The sequence below is a fragment of the Anastrepha ludens genome, chromosome 2, assembly GCF_028408465.1.
Source record: "Anastrepha ludens isolate Willacy chromosome 2, idAnaLude1.1, whole genome shotgun sequence".
Classification (NCBI taxonomy): Eukaryota; Metazoa; Arthropoda; class Insecta; order Diptera; family Tephritidae; genus Anastrepha; species Anastrepha ludens.
The window spans coordinates 155,947,619-155,964,518 of record NC_071498.1 but is presented as its reverse complement, the minus strand read 5'-3'; positions in this window follow the sequence as shown (position 1 = coordinate 155,964,518).

The following is a 16,900-nucleotide window of genomic DNA, read 5'->3' as shown; positions in this document are numbered from 1 at the left end:
CTTTGCCAAACAGCAAACAAATCGTTGTGAAATAAAAGAAAATATAAAAAACGCTATGAACTAATTCCTCAACCCAATACATAATTTGCGCTCCAACAAGCGTCTACGAACTGTTACGTCACTTGCATTAAAATATAAACGTTTTTTTATTTCTGCGAATGACGCTGTAGGTTCTTTTTTAGAGACTTGGAGTATATGCCGATCGTCTTCTCTGGTTGTTTTGCATTTACGACTATGATTTTCCGCTGCATCTTTATACGACAGCGCGTGCGCTATCATTCGATTAGGAGACTCGAGTATTTCTATTATTTCTCAATATAAAGGGTGGTTAAATTTCAAGGGCCGAGGTTGAATGTGAACCACACCTAAACGTCAAGCTTTTTCTGCATTTCATTTGACATTTTTCAATTTCAGACTAATTCAATTTGAACCGAGGAAAGATACATAATCGAGCAACGCGTTAAAGTTATTCAGGCTTATAATGAAAACGGGCATTCAAATCAAAATGCATATTGTGCACTTCGTGAAGAAAATCATCTTCAGTGATGAGGCACATTCTCACCTCAGTGGATTCGTCAATAAGCAGAATTGCCAATGCACCCACAAAGAGTGACTGTTTGGTGCGGTTTATGGGCTGGCGGCATCTTTGGGCTGTATTTTTTCCAAAATGAGGCCGGTCAGACACTTACTGTGAATGGTGTTCGCTATCGTGAGATGATAACGAACTTTTTATGGCCCGAATTGGAAGATATGGATGTGGGCGATATGTGGTTTCAACAGGACGGTGCCACTTGTCACACAGCTAACGAAACAATGGCTATTTTGCGCGAAAAATTTGATGGCCGAATAATCTCACGTCGCGGCGATGTCAATTGGCTGCCAAGATCGTGTGATTTGACACCGTTGGACTTCTTTCTTTGGGGTTGTTTGAAAGAAAAGGTGTACGTCGATAAGCCAGCAACAATTCAGGAGCTAAAGGTTGAGATAATTCGGCACATTAACCCTCCGATGTTCATATGGGTCTGGCCAGACCCATTCGATCTTTAAATGTATGTAGATCTTTTATTTTTAATATCTGAGGCTTCTTAGTCCATGACTTCCTAAAATGTAGTGTGCTGAACACAATGAAGTAACAAAATTAAGATTTTTGCTATATTTGTTGTAAAAATAATAATTTTAAACTAATTTCGTTAATTAAGCTCACATGGGTCTGTGCAGACCCATATAAGCTTCTCATGTAAATTGGTTAACCGGTAGGTGTAAACAACTAAACTGTTAGCGGAGGCAGCGGCAGAGATAATTTTTTAGCTGACATTTGAAAATTAAAGTGTTTTTTAATTAGTGGAAGTGTTTTTTAAATAAAATGGAACAAGTAAATATGGATGAAGTTGATGTGATGACGTGTTTGCTTCGTAAGCTAAGTGCAGCAAATGTGAGTCCGGAAGAACGTCAGCGACTTCAGGCACAAATTGAAGAATGGGACAGGAGTCCGATCCATTTGAAACAAGTGGCGACGTAGAAGATGATGAATATTTTCCAGATGAAGATGACTTCGGTGAAGCATCAGATATAGAAAAGGAAATCGAGTTAGAGGCTGTTCTGGATGAAAACCATGATGATATTGAGGATTTGTATAGGGAAGCTATCGCCCTTCAGGTTTCAACCACAATGGAATCATGCAGCACATCTATTACCCAGGGCCTTATATACAGGTCGAAAGATGGTAAGATGTGGAATTCAAATCCTCCACCTCCTGGAAGGCCTCGTTGTCACAATGTTACAACTTTTACTTGTAAAGGGCCACTACGAGGAGCGTCACCGAGTCATAAAGCTCTTTTCAAGCTATTGCTGTCTCCTGAAATCGTAAGTATCATTGTGCGGGAAACCAACAGAAAAGCCGTTGAAGCGTTTCGTCTATGGAATGAAAAGCATCCTAGTAATAAACAGCGTTCTTGGGTAATGACTAACGAAGACGAAATGTATGCTTTTTTTGGGATGCTACTTATTGCTGATGTATTCCACTCGAATTCTCAGCCAGCGAAAGAATTGTGGGCCAGTTACAGTATGCCAATTTATAAGGCCACTATGTCATTGAATCGGCTCAAGAGCTTAACTACTTTCATCCGTTTCGATAACAGTGGTACTCGTGTTGAGAGGTTGAAGCAAAGCAAATCTGCTGCCCTGGACGATGGATGGCTCATGCTGATGGCCAATTTAGAGAAAGCATACACTCCGGATTGTCATGTAACCGTCGATGAACAGTTATTTCCATATCGTAGGCGCACTCGACTCTGTTTCAAACCTCCCTTTGAAAGGTATAATTTATACCGGAAAACCACCAGGTGGCCAGCGAGAAACGAATCAAGGTGAACGGGTCGTCATGAAATTGATGGAAAATTATATGGACAGCGGCAGGACTGTTTATGCTGACAATTTTTTTCAACATACAACTTGGCAGAAATGTTGATGGATCGTAGAGTGGCTTTCGTCGGTACCGTAAGAAAAAATAAGACCTTCATTCCGCATGAATTGCTTAACCCGAAGCGTGATGTTAAAAGCACTTTATTTTGTTATCACAATAATAATATCGCTCTGTGCTCGTATATGGCAAAGCCGAAAAAGCCGGTAATTATGTTATCCACTGCCCATTACCGTCAAAGCACCGATCCATTGAAAGGATTCAAGCCAGATCAAATTTTAGAGTACAATAAATTAAAAGCGGGATACAATGGATCAAATGTTGACTGGCTATTCGTGAAAACGCTCGACAAACCGTTGGCCACTGGCAATGTTTTATAATATGCTTGATATTGCCGGTTTGGCCTCATTCATCATCTATGACGAGCTGAATCCGGCAAAGCAGAGTAATAAGAGTCGCTCATTTATCATTAAATTGGCACGGCAGCTAGTTATCCCACATATGACGAAACGGGCGACTAACCCATTAGTATGCAGGTTTGCTCATATAAGACAAGCAATGAATCTTTTCAATATCAAGGTGAGTATGAATTATATACACACCTGCATATATCTCCGCGTATAAAGATATGTGTATGCATGTATTCATATTTACTAATTTAAAATAAATTATTTCGCTACTTTTAGGTACCGGAATCTTGTTCATCGACATCGGATGCAGCACAGCAACAATCATATGCTCAAGTTGCTTCAACACGGCCATCGTGCTACCATTGTGCTGCTTCTTCTTCCAAAAAGCGACGTAAAACTCGTTATAACTGCAGCAAATGTAATCGTCCCATATGTCTTAATGAACATCCCGTGCAACTATATAGTTGTAAACCCAATTGCTCTTCGTAATTAATACTAATCCGTTCAAATAAATAAATAAAATTATTTTTAAAACCGTATTTCTTACATTATTTGTATGGGTCTGGGCAGACCCTTATGATGCACTTACCGCATCATAAGGCACCGAACATCGGAGGGTTAACGGCATAGCACTTCAATTATGCCTCAGCGTCATAGATGGAGGTGTGCCGCCGAGACCGCGGCGATCATTTGTATTTTATTCAAAATCAATACCGGCCATTAAACTTAACCATCCTTTATTTTACCTTCTTTTCGAATATTTTTAATGATTTGACGCTCTTCTTCATTGCAACTATGTTCCTCATATAGTGCTTCGCATATCATTTTAGAAGTACCGTTAGAAGAGTGCATTGCGCACATGTTCTCACATACGAGTATATGATGAAAAAATTCGCCTGAATTTAATTGGCATGGACACTCTATTTAGAACACAGGTGTATGTATGTATGTATGTATGTATGTACATGCTCTATATAGTATGAGTTCCATCATACATGTGTGCTGCAACAATATCAAAGGGCCTCTATAGTGAAATAAATATTTAACGGTACTGTAATGTTACAATGTTTACAGCATCATTTCGTTCCTCTCATTTGCTCTCTCGCTCTCTTGAGCCGGAAGAAAAGAGCACACAACAAATTTGCGTAATTTGTGCTCTTGTAAAGTTCGTGAAATGTTATTGTACTATATTGTATCATATTTGAGCAGACCAATTTTACAGATTTCGTGGCAAAAGCGAAAGAGCAAATGGAGCAAATGGGGTTGGTGTTGGATAGAGTATTTTACTTCCGCGCATTTATCTGCATGTGCGTTTGGGCGTCTATAGGGCAAGTTCAGGGCTGTTCATTGACAGTCCTTGCAGTCGCAGTTGCCCTTGATGTTCGTGATTTCTTATATACTTTCAGGTACTTACATAAATGTACAGATGTACTCATGTACACACGAGTATATGAGTGCGTGTATTCACGCCTATATGTACATATGTATGTGTCTAGTTGGTTACTTAGACTGCTTGATTTTTCGGTTTGTAGAATTAAAGTAATGAAGTGTTCGGGTTCTTTATGAAAAGAGTCCATTTTCGAAAAGGTGGTAAACAATATTTTCAGTTATTTGACATTTTTTTTTTTGGCCCAGCATACAATAGAAAAGTGACTATGAGACAGCATTTGATCGACTAAAGCGCAGTAATTTATGGTGTGCCTTACTACCGAAAGGACTCCCTTTCAAGATTGTCGACTAAGTCAAGATGTGTCAAACCAAGCAAAGGATGTCCCCAAAAAGGCGTTTTATCACCGCTCCTTTGGCTATTGATCATTGACGAGCTTCTACAGACTATAGTCAATCTCGGATACGAAGTTCAGGGCTTTACTGACGATTTAATCATCATGGTTAGAGGCAAATTTGACTCTACTATAACTGAGCGCATGCAACTAGCTCTCAACATTACGCAAAACTGATGTCTGGAGAAAAGACTTTCCTTAAATCTGATCAAAACATGTGTGGTACCCTTCAACCGAAGAAAGAAATTAAACAAGGGACGCCGACTTAACTCTACTTCGGGACATGAACTATCTGGGAGTAGTCCTTGATAAAACTTTGACCTGGAAAAATCACTTATCGTACATCACAAATAAAGCCTTGAGGGCAATATACGTAAGCATGCCAAAGGTTTTACGGTAAAACATGGCATGGTCTTATAAGACAATAATAGTGTCAATGATCATCTATGCCTCTCTGGTATGGTAACCAAAAGTAGACTAAACTAAGAAACAGATAACACTTAACAGTGTATACAGAATAGCCTGTCTGAGCGTAACGGAAGCAATGCGAACCTGCCCCACAGCGGCTTAAGAATGGTCACTGGACTCATTCCACTATATCTTGTAGCAAAAGGGACGGCAATCAGTGCTGCTCTAAGACTTCCTAATCTATTTCATCTCAAAGAAGGCAATCTTACAGGACATGTTGGGATTCTGGCTTCAATCCTGAACTCTGCGTGCCTAACAGTTCACGACAAGATGGAAAGGAAACTATAATTCTCCAAGATTTTCAAAGTGGTCATTAGTGACCGCTTAGCGTGGAGAAACAATGAAATATTTCTAAAACACGGCGCACAGGCGTGGTTTACTGATGAAATGGAAGACGGTAGTGTCGGAGCTGGAAATGTCGGACCACATTTCAAAAAAGCAATTGCAATTACGAAAACCACATCCATTTTCCAGGCGGAGGTCCCCGCCCTAGAGCTGTGTGCCAGAGAATGTCTACGGGGAGGTACGCGCAGTGCAAATATTAACTTTCCCTCTGACAGTCAAACAGCTCTAAAATCGTTGGATAGTGTCACAATCCAATCAAGGTTGGTCTGGGAATGTTTTAAAATCCTCAACATCTTCACCATAGCATCAAGAAACTGTATTACCTTGATGTAGGTTCCGGGACATGAGGTGCACGAAGGGAATGAAATTGCGGACACTTTAGCGAAAATGGGGGCAAACACTTTCTTCATAAGTCCTGAATCTTAATTGGTTGCTGGAGAGTCCAATCGGGCATGCGGCAATCGAAAAGACTCATAGATCTAGAACGGATATCCCTAACCGAAGCAGAAAGGGCATACAACTTTACACTGAACTATAGGAAACGATTCTCTGCAAAGAGACACAAGAAACAGCAGAACACGTTCTATGTGACTGCTCAGCAGTGGCATGAGGCAGACTAAATTACCTGGGGAGCGGGGCTATAGATTCAAACCTCTTGCTAGAAATTAAGCCTACAGCAGTTTTGGGATTTATTTACAGCCTAAAATAGTTTGAGTGGGCTACATGGCTGTACAATAGATATATTCAGCTCGCAGTGCACAAACAGCCATAAGAACTGAAGCCGGCATGAAGCCGGCACTGCTTCTTTTCGTGGTCGTCATTGATAAAATTCTCACCACTTCAATTGATAATCTAGAAAGAAGAGGATTGTTGTGGCAGCCTATTCCAATGGAACATCTTGAAGATTTAGATTTTGCAAACGATAAAGTACTGTTTTATCAGCGCAGATCAGACATACAAAGCAATCTGAACGACCTTGTAATGAAATCTAACGCTGCTGGACCCAAATTCAATGTTAAGAAAAAACAAAAAAATATTTGGCGATAAACGCGATTGACGCGTCCTTCAATACTGGAGAGAACAGCTCTGTAAATGTGAGCGGCTGACAAGGTCTTGGAAGCCAATTCACGGCAGATGGGGATGTCGAAGTGATGTTTTTACAGGGTTGTAGAAAGCAAGAAACGCATTTGCTGTGCCTGTCCAAACAAATCAGCGCACATACCAACAATAGTTTGCCCTTCTCTATACTTGTGAAACATGGTTGTCTATCAGCAGAAACCGTTCAAAAGCTGCAAACCGCAGCCCGAAGTATATCCTGTGCATCTGCTGCCCGGACAATTGGATATCGAAGGCCGACTTACACCGACGATGCCAACAAAAACCACTCGCGGAAGAAACCAGAGACCGCAGGTGGAGGTGGCTCGGCCACACACTACTCAAGGGAGGCACGGAGATCAGCAGGCAAGATCTAGACTGGACAATAATACTGCTAGTGATTTTCAGGCAAAGTCTTTGCGATTCTGCTATATTCATAATTTCATTTTCCTTTTCCACTTTAATAGTGCTGATAATAATGTCGGTAGAGGAAGGAAACCAAATGTAGATGCCAACACCGCCAACCAATTATGGCAAAAATAATACACAAAATTTAATGCAGCTTTATTTATTACTTAAACATTATATCACGATTCAAAGGAACTCTATCTCCTCTGCTGATATTTGATTGAGATATAAAAATCCATACATAACTGCAACAATCAGGTAAGAACCCAGGAGTTTCATTGTCGACAAAGTAAGTTGTTATTTCCTTTTGCTAGAAGATTTAATGTACAACTGAATACCAATTGAGCTGCTCAAGCCACTATATAAACCAAATGGATATCGAAAGTCTATTCAATTTATCAACAATAACGCTAATTACCTTAAGACAAAAGATGATAGTAGAAAACCCCATATTTAAACAATTGTGATGCGGTTGCATAGTTGTACTTAGAAAAATACGATCTTCCTACACAGAAAAATTTGCTAATATTTACCTTAAAATATTTACTTTAATGGTGGGAAAAATGTCTATAAATTATATTGTGAACTTTGCAACATCTTCTGACCTTCTGCGATTGGGCTTTATGGCTGAGTTTTCCGCGTCGAAAACTTTAACCGTTCTCTCCAAAACCTTCAGTGAGGATGAGATGATGTTACGACATAACATATGTTATGTTATGACATGTTGTTTTTTTTGTAATATTATCTTATGCTATGTTATGTTATGCAGCCGCCGTAGCCGAATGGGTTGGTGCGTGATTACCATTCGGAATTCACAGAGAGAACGTTGGTTCGAATCTCGGTGAAACACCAAAATTAAGAAAAACCTGTTTCTAATAGCGGCCGCCCCTCGGCAGGCAATGGCAAACCTCCGCGTGTATTTCTGCCATGAAAAAGCTCCTCATAAAAAATATTTGCCGTTCGGAGTCGGCTTGAAACTGTAGGTCCCTCCATTTGTGGAACAACATCAAGACGCACACCACAAATAGGAGGAGGAGCTCGGCCAAACACCCAAAAAGGGTGTACGTGCCAATTATATATACTATATATATATACAATATATATTGTATATGTTATGCTATGCTATGCTAAGTTATGTTATGTTATGTTATGTTATGTTATGTTATGTTATGTTATGTTATGTTATGTTATGTTATGTTATGTTATGTTATGTTATGTTATGTTATGTTATGTTATGTTATGTTATGTTATGTTATGTTATATTATGCTATGTTATGTTATGTTATGTTATGTTATGTTATGTTATGTTATGTTATGTTATGTTATGTTATGTTATGTTATGTTATGTTATGTTATGTTATGTTATGTTATGTTATGTTATGTTATGTTATGTTATGTTATGTTATGTTATGTTATGTTATGTTATGTTATGTTATGTTATGTTATGTTATGTTATGTTATGTTATGCTATGTTATGTTATGTTATGTTATGTTATGTTATGTTATGTTATGTTATGTTATGTTATGTTATGTTATGTTATGTTATGTTATGTTATGTTTTGTTATGTTATGTTATGTTATGTTATGTTATGTTATGTTATGTTATGTTATGTTATGTCATGTTGTGTTATGTCATGTTATGTTATGTAATGTTGTGTTATATTATGTTATGTTATGTTATGTTGTGTTATGTTTTGTTGCGTTATGTTTTATTTTGATATGTCTTATTATGTTATACCCGCATATTCCTCGAAACTAAGTTTTCAAAGTCGGCCGTACTCATAACCCTAACAATTCTAGATCGATGGATATTTTGCATGGAAGTACGGATGGTGTTGTTTATATATTACATATTTTTTTTATGAAACATGAACTGTTCTTAACTGTATCTTTAAAATACGCTATATAAAAAAATTTACAAGGAGCACCGTATATCAGAAAGTGCAAGTGTTCGCCCGACCATCAAAGAAAGGCTGCGCACCCTCCATTTCTTTATGTTACCTCGAAAAAAGTAATTATTATAAACCTGATTAGCTTTTATTTTGAAGAAAATTTAATGAAACTTTAAGAATTTTTAAAACAACATTATTTCGAGAAGGGAATGTTGCCTTCCTAATTCTCTCCTCAAGGTTGGGCTTCCACGTTAGCCCTTTGTCAAGGATAAGTCCCAGCTACTTAACCCTGTCAGGGAGCACTACCAGGGAGCTATTGAGAGGAGAACGACTTTAAGTATTTTATATTTCCTTGTAAATAACACAAACTCCGTCTTCAGCTCCGTGGTCCACTTCACAACTAGATTCAGATAACACTGCATTAACTCCATTAAAGTGTCTAAAACCTTTCCTCTGACAATAAGTGCCACCTCATCCGCGTAAGCAATAACCTTGCAGCCGCTCCCCTCCAGCTCCTATAGCAAGCCACCCCTCTCTGCTGCGACAGTTTTATCGCTAATCATTTAATGTATTAGCCTATCACCCCAACGATTGTTTTCCCAACATCGGAAACATCAAGCGGCTGCGAAGAAAACAATTCTATCGTCAACAACTTTTGTCGTCAGTGTTGATAATTGGGCGGTTTCTCAAAGGAGTTCTTTTCGGATTATAGACTCGACTTTTTTGAAATCGATTTCGTTCAGAAAACCTAAAAGAACTGACTGGACTCTCTTTCACAGGGTTTTCAATAAGAAGTTGAACAGGAGTAATTTTTCAATTTCCACTTCGGAACAATTCGACATGCAAGTTGAACACAAAGAAAGCCGCCTTCAAATTTCTTATCAGCATCTCGCCCACCATCCAGCAACACGCGGTCATAAACAACGCTTTTTGTACCTAATCGTCACGAGAGACGAGAAATGGTGCCTATACATCAATATGAAGCAAAGAAAGGAGGGGGAGATACGCCAAAGCCGAGAGTCAAGCCGGATCTTCATCCAAAGAAGATCATGATACACATATTTGCAAGGTTTTCTGTGTAGGAGGGTTGTATTTTTTTCAGTACAACTATGCAACCGCATCACAATTGTTTAAATATGGGTTTTTCTGGCACACTCTTCTGTTATGAGGTAATTATAGTTATTCTTGATAAATTATATAGTGGCTTGAGCAGCTCAATTGGCATTCAGTTGTACATTAAATCTTCTAGCAAAAGGAAATAATAACTTACTTTGTCGACAATGGAACTCTTGGATTCTTTCCTGATTGTAGCAGTTCTGTATGAATATTTATATCTCAATCAAGAATTAGAAGAGGAGATTGAGCTCCATTGATTTCTGATCTCATGTTTAAGTAATAAATAAAGCTGCAAAGTAATTAAATTTCCTTTTCATTTTTGCCATATTTGGCTGGCGGTCTATTAGGTTAAGTTCGTAGCGTATATACCGAAGACTTTTAATATATTTCGATAAAAAACAATAATTATGTGAATAAGTTAATCAATTATATATTTGCCGTTGCTCTTCCCACCTCTCGAACAAGTGTTGAAGTCGTTCCGTCATAAATCGCCTGGTCTTGTGTCAAAGAAGTTGTTGAGCCACTTTTTAAGGACCTCTTTGTTATCGAAGGTAACGCCCTTCATATGGTTTGACGGGGAGCGAAAGAGATAGTAATCGGTCGGTGCAAGGTCTGCAGAATACGCTGAATGCTGAAGGACCTCCCATTCGAGCCCTTGGAGTGCGGCTTTGATGACTTATGCAACAAGGGGTTTGGCGTTGTCGTGAAGGACTTTGACCATCTCCATCAGATCTTTTGAGTCGAATTGCCTCATTCACGCGGTTTAACGGGGCAATGTAGAGCTTTTCGTTGACCGTGGCATTCTTTTCGAGTATTTCCCAGTGCACCATGCCCATCCAGTTTCAACAAACACATATCATTACCTTCTTTGGATGAAGATCCGGGTAGACTCTCGGCTGTGGCGTATCTCCTGGAGTCACCGACTCATTTATTTGCCTGATATTATTTTACAGGCACCATTTCTCATCTTCGGTGACGATGACCGTTCTCGTTCAAAAGTGATTTGAGACGTTCTTTATCGAATTCAGAAGGCATTGCGCTGTGGGGCGTGTCCCTGACGTCAAAGTCGCCATTTTTGAATTTTGCAAACCATTTTCGTGCTGTAGACTCGGCTATGACCTGACATGCTGTAGACTCGCCATGGAAAAGGTTCCATACCCGTGGCAAATGTCCTGGGTTGTTTTGGTCAGCTCTTTGACCTCGATGAAAATCAAAGAATATCATCGAATTGTCAAAAATGTTAATTCTTGCCTACTGGGTATTTCTAAGCCTCAAATTTTACCATAGTTTTGTAGAGTAGAACGTCTTCTATCGAATGGTTACTTATGCTTTGCCAAACAGGAAACAAATCGTTGTAAAATAAAAGAAAATACGAAAAAGCTATGAACTTAATCCCCAACGCAATATACTGTTTTGCTCTTTCACCTAGGTTAGGTTAGGTTGTCTAAAAGAGCGTGGGAATATGTGCGTCCATCGAGAACCAGTTACATTCAGAAGAAGCTAACTCCGTCTTATCTATAATCCAGTTCGATTTACTGCAGAGATCCCATCATTTGGAGTAAAGTGAGTAGCTGTAAACTTTACAGCGGTCAACAACAGAAACAAAATGTTGGAGCATTGTGGAGAGAGCTTTTTGCCTCCCCTTCAGTACGTGCGCGTTACTAGCAAGAAACTTTTGCCGGCATGTACACATTGCAGTACGCTTGGACGTATGTATGTATGTATTTGTAAATGAGCGTTATATATTTGTATATTTGTATGCAGCAACTACCCCTCTCATGAGATATGACTGAGCAAATTGCTAATCTATTTGATTTACAATGACCCAAAAGTGGGTTTTGGTAAATGAGCTTGAAACAGGGTCAAGGTCAACAACGTGCCTTTTACACTTACACGTATGTATGTATGTATGTATGTACGTTCATTGTGTATACAATACATAAAGTATGTACAGTTGTCCACTAAAAATAGGAGGGCCGGCATGAAAAATTTGCCATCTTAAATTTTCAATAGAAGAACGGGGTGCTTTAAAAAATTTTTGCACAAAATAAATCACATAAATTCCATTTATCTTTCTGCAGTTTACATATTTCGAACAAACGTAAAGAAAAATTAAAATGTTGAATAGATCTTAACTCTGTAAATGAAAAATTTGTAAATATTTCGGCACCTCGAGTCACGAGCAGTAACATAAATCTTCTTGCCCTAAACCGAATGCTCTAAAATTTAGTTTTTCGTGTGTTGATCAATCTGGTGTCCTTGAATGTTTTCTCTCTTTCAAGTGAAGTACCTCAACTTGGTCCTTCTACCGGTGGCATGGTCTTCCCCTACGTCGTTGTCCTCTAACTTGCCATCCGAACACCTTCTTTACTGGAGCTTCTGCATCCATACGCTCGACGTGTCCCAGGCAGCCCAAGCGCTGTATATTGATGCGCTTCACTATGTCCACCTCGTCGTAGGGCTCATGCAGCTCGTGGTTTATTTGGCGGTAGTACAGTAGACGCTTACAAATTAGAACCACTTTGTTTTTAGGATGATTCTAATTTCTGAAAAATTCTAATTCCTGGACGTTTTTTTATTTCAATAAAACCTTAAAATTTAAGTCAATTTGCATTGAAAAACTACAAAGAAATTTTGTCTTACTAAATTTTATTCATAAAAACGAGAAAACATAAGGTAACAATCCAATATACATATATGTATTTATGCGCTAAGTCAAAAAAAGGTCCAAAAAACAAAAACTCCAATTACAGTAAATATATTTTTTTTTATCAAAAATACATAAGAGATCGATAAATATACATTAAAACAGCCAAAAATTAATCAAAAACTTCGTAACTAATTTGCAGGCATGTAGTCTGTTATTGCTGTTTGCTTCTTCCTTTTATTTGTTTCTGCAATAACAATCTCATTGCGAAGAGCTAGCAGATTGCTTGTGTGCTTTGCGGAAAACGATTCACTATAAGTACACCATTTTATTAAATTATTGACGCTTTCAATGGCTGTAGAAGTAAAGACAACTGGTAAGACCTCCGGGTCATCAAATTCGCTGCTACCTGAAGACTCATCATCGCTATTGAGATCATGTGCAGGGTCGTCATCAAGCACATCATTGTTCCATATTTCAATTTCTGGTATGCTAATGTTATTAGTTGGCTCTATTTCTGTTAAAAGTGCTTGAGCTGCCTGAAGAGCTCCATTGCAGTCTTGATCTTTTTGCAGTAGCTGTGCTAGTGGCACATCATCGTAATCACTTTCATACTGATCAGAGTCCCAGTTGTTCAACTTTGGCCAGGACTTTTTTATTACTCTTTCTGGAACATCATACCAAGCTTGCTTTAATAGCATGATTGCATTTCGAATTGAAAAGGATTTCAAGCGAACCTTGAGGTCACCTCCCTCAGCAATTAATTGAGAAAGAAGCATACTTCTGTAGTTTAGCTTGGTTAACTTAATAGGATTCTGATCCATTGGTTGTAAAGTTGCTGTTACATTTGGTGGAAAGAAAAATGCAATTATATTTCCATCGTCGCTTTGAAGTTTCTCAATTGGTGCATGAGCAGAGCAGTTGTCAATTAGCAAAATTGCCTTCGGAGGCAAATTATTTTCCTGAGAGAACCGAATCACCTGTGAATTGAAAATATTTTGGAATTACTGAATCTAAAAACAAAGTTTTTTCTTACCTCATGAATAAATATCTTGTGAAACCAATCATGAAAAATCCGAGATGTCATCCAAGCATTTTTTGAAAAGTTGTAATGGAGTGGATTATTGAATCCTTGGAAACTTCTTGGTTTTTTTGCTTTTCCAATTACTAATGGCATTAATTTATGTGATCCATCAGCATTTACACCAAGTAACACTGAAATTCGTTCCTTCTGGATTTTATACCCGGGGGCGGTTTTCTCGAAAAGAGAGACGTATGTTTTGTCAGGTAAACAACGGTAAAATAATCCGGTTTCATCTACATTATATATTTGTGACTCCATTAGCCCCATCTCATCGACTTTTGCACGAAATCTGTGAATAAACGGGGTGACTGAAGCAACATCACTAGAGAGAATCTCGCCACAAATTTAAAAAAAACGTATTCCGTGTCGTTTTTTAAATTTGCTAAACCATCCATCACTTGCGCTAAATGTACTTTCATCTTTATCGGGACATTCCACTTTGAATATTTGTTTAGCTTTCTCCTTTAGTATTGGCCCAGTTAATGTACACTTTTTTTCGCGTTGATTTAAAAACCACTCATAAAGACTTGCTTCCATTTTTGGATATTCAGCGATATGCAATGATTTTTTGTTAGCCTTATGATAGGTATTAGAAACAGCGCTTAAAATTGATGATTTCATAGATTTGATATAGGTGATTGCAGATGGCGCCACATCAAATTCTACGGCTAACCGCTTCCCTTGAATACCTTGGTCAAGCTTTTCCAAGATCTGCACTTTGGTTTCCAAAGACAAAGTATTTTTCTTACGTTTATTTGGCATTTCAACGAACGACTTTTACTTTTAAGGAAACAAGGCCGAAACACGTGCACGCGAATCGAATTTCAAACAAAAACTAACAAAAACTGTACAGATAGCGACGAAAATCCAACGGCTACCGAGCGTAACATGAATAAATTGGGGATTCCCCTTTTTATATCTATTTTGCAACAAAAAAACAAAATACGCTCTGAAATTAGAAACGAAAATTCTAATTTGATGACCTGTTGAGCGACGGAAGGTTTTTATGTGAAGATCGGCTCTAATTAGTCTTGGCATGGATCTGGTCGATGCATTTATTTCCCTGGGCATTATTTTCTGCTTTCTAAGGGATTTCTGCGAATTATTTCTCGAACGGTTTTTATGGCTCCACTGGTTCGAAGCACGCGGGGACGACCACTTCTTTTGCTTTCTGTGACTTTAGATGTTTAGGAAGAACGATTGATTGCGCGGTAAACAAAAATGCTCGAATTATTAAATTTTTTCAGCAATTCGTAAATCGCACTTGCACTTTTACCACACCTAAGTATTGCAATCACTTCAACGCGATTTCCTTAGCTCCCCACTCCCTTGGTATCAAGCGAGAAATTTATGAGTAGACAATGCATACGAACAAAAGCAAAAATAATGAAATTTTTGTTCCAGATTTGTTCTCGCTGTATGCACTGTAAAATTTGTCTCAGAATTTATGGCAAGACTAAGTATAAATAAAATTACAATATATATACACATTCCTGAGAACAAACTGAGAATACTCAGTGACAGCCTTACCGGTAATCTGCGTACGATTGGGATATAATCTAACGACTTTTGTCGCTTGCTAAAATACGTTGTAATGCGAAAAGAAAAGTTAACATCTCAGTCCAGTACGGCCAGAAGAAAGACACATACATACACATGTACGTTCAACCCAACTCAGCTCAATGGTAAGTTGTGAAGAGTAGAGGGCGCAAAAGACTTTAAGTGGAAGTGCAAACCTCCATTTCATTCCGTTCAATTTATTCCTCCTTGAGAAAAAAATTAGTGCTGATATTACCATGAATTAGTAAAAAGCATTTATAGCAGAGTAATCAAAAACAAAAAAAAACAATTATCGAAAAGCACTGTCAGCGGTTTATATGGCTGGAGTGTTCTGAATAAAACCATAAATTTATGGCTACAGACGGCATATTTTATTATTATTCGTGTCAAAAATTCTAGTCGGCACATAACCTTATACAAGTTGGGATCTGGACAAGGGTGTAACAAAAATTGCCGTTGCATTTAGAATTTAATTGGAAATAATTTATATCGACTCACGGTAAAATAATTGGGGCAGGACATAATTGCAGAAAATTATAGGAAAATATATTTTAAAGTCATAAAAGACATTTTCGAAAAAATGTCCATATTCATCGAATTTAATTAGGCATATCAAATAATTTACACAAAAAGCAATTATCCTACTATTAGACACTCATAACTACTGCAAACATTTAAAAAATTAGAGATGTGTAGCTAATATAAATGAAATTATTACTTGTGAAATAAATAATCAATTTTCTATGCAGGATTTTTGTGTAATTAACTTTTACATCTTTATGTATATTAAATAAGTTATTCAAGTAGGTATGTATGGTGGTTGTCAATTGACACACCTAGGTCTGCTGTAGGCCTATTGTGATACCACCAGGGCTGTTCCCTTTTCTCACTCTACATTGTCCTCATTGAACCAACCTGTGGCTTTAATATATCTAACAAGACTTGTTGTTTTATATATTGGCTACTTCTGCCAAGTTATTCAGGGAACTTTTTTTCCTAAAATATTGAACCTTCTTCTATCCAGAGCCATGCACCCGCATAGAAAGTGTTCCATAGTCTCTTCTTCTTTAATAGTCGTTATAGGGCGCTCCCAGTCTGCTGGCATGCCTGCCAATCAGAAAATGCCCTATTAGTATCCCGAGAAGATTTCTTCTGTTCTTCCTGTGTATTTTCAATAGTCGGCTTGTGCGGTCTATGTTCCATTGTGGACATGTCATCCTACTAGTTACACAGGTCAGGGACTGAGATCATAGCTTGTTGGCAGGACTGATACTGCTTTGTCTATAAGCATCTTATAAGTTGTTAAAGGTATAGGTATGTTCGGTTTGTCTGGTTGGGTCGGTCATAAGGTACCCAATCTCGCTAGTTCATCTGCTTTACAGTTGCCTTCTAGGTCTTTAAGACCCGGCACCCAGAGCAGGTTTATTACAAAGTACTGTGATAGTTCTGTCAAAATGTCGATGCATTCTTTTACTGTCTTCGAGTTAATATTAGGCGATTTTAAAGCTTTCAGGGCCGATTGACTATCTGAATATATCTGACCTTCGCTGATAGCCAGAATTTGAGCTTGAAATACACTGCAGTGATCCGGTAACCGGAATGAGATGTTGCCATTCATTCTTTTAGAATGAAGGCCTCCGCCTACTTGATCATTTAGTTGGGAACCATCAGTATA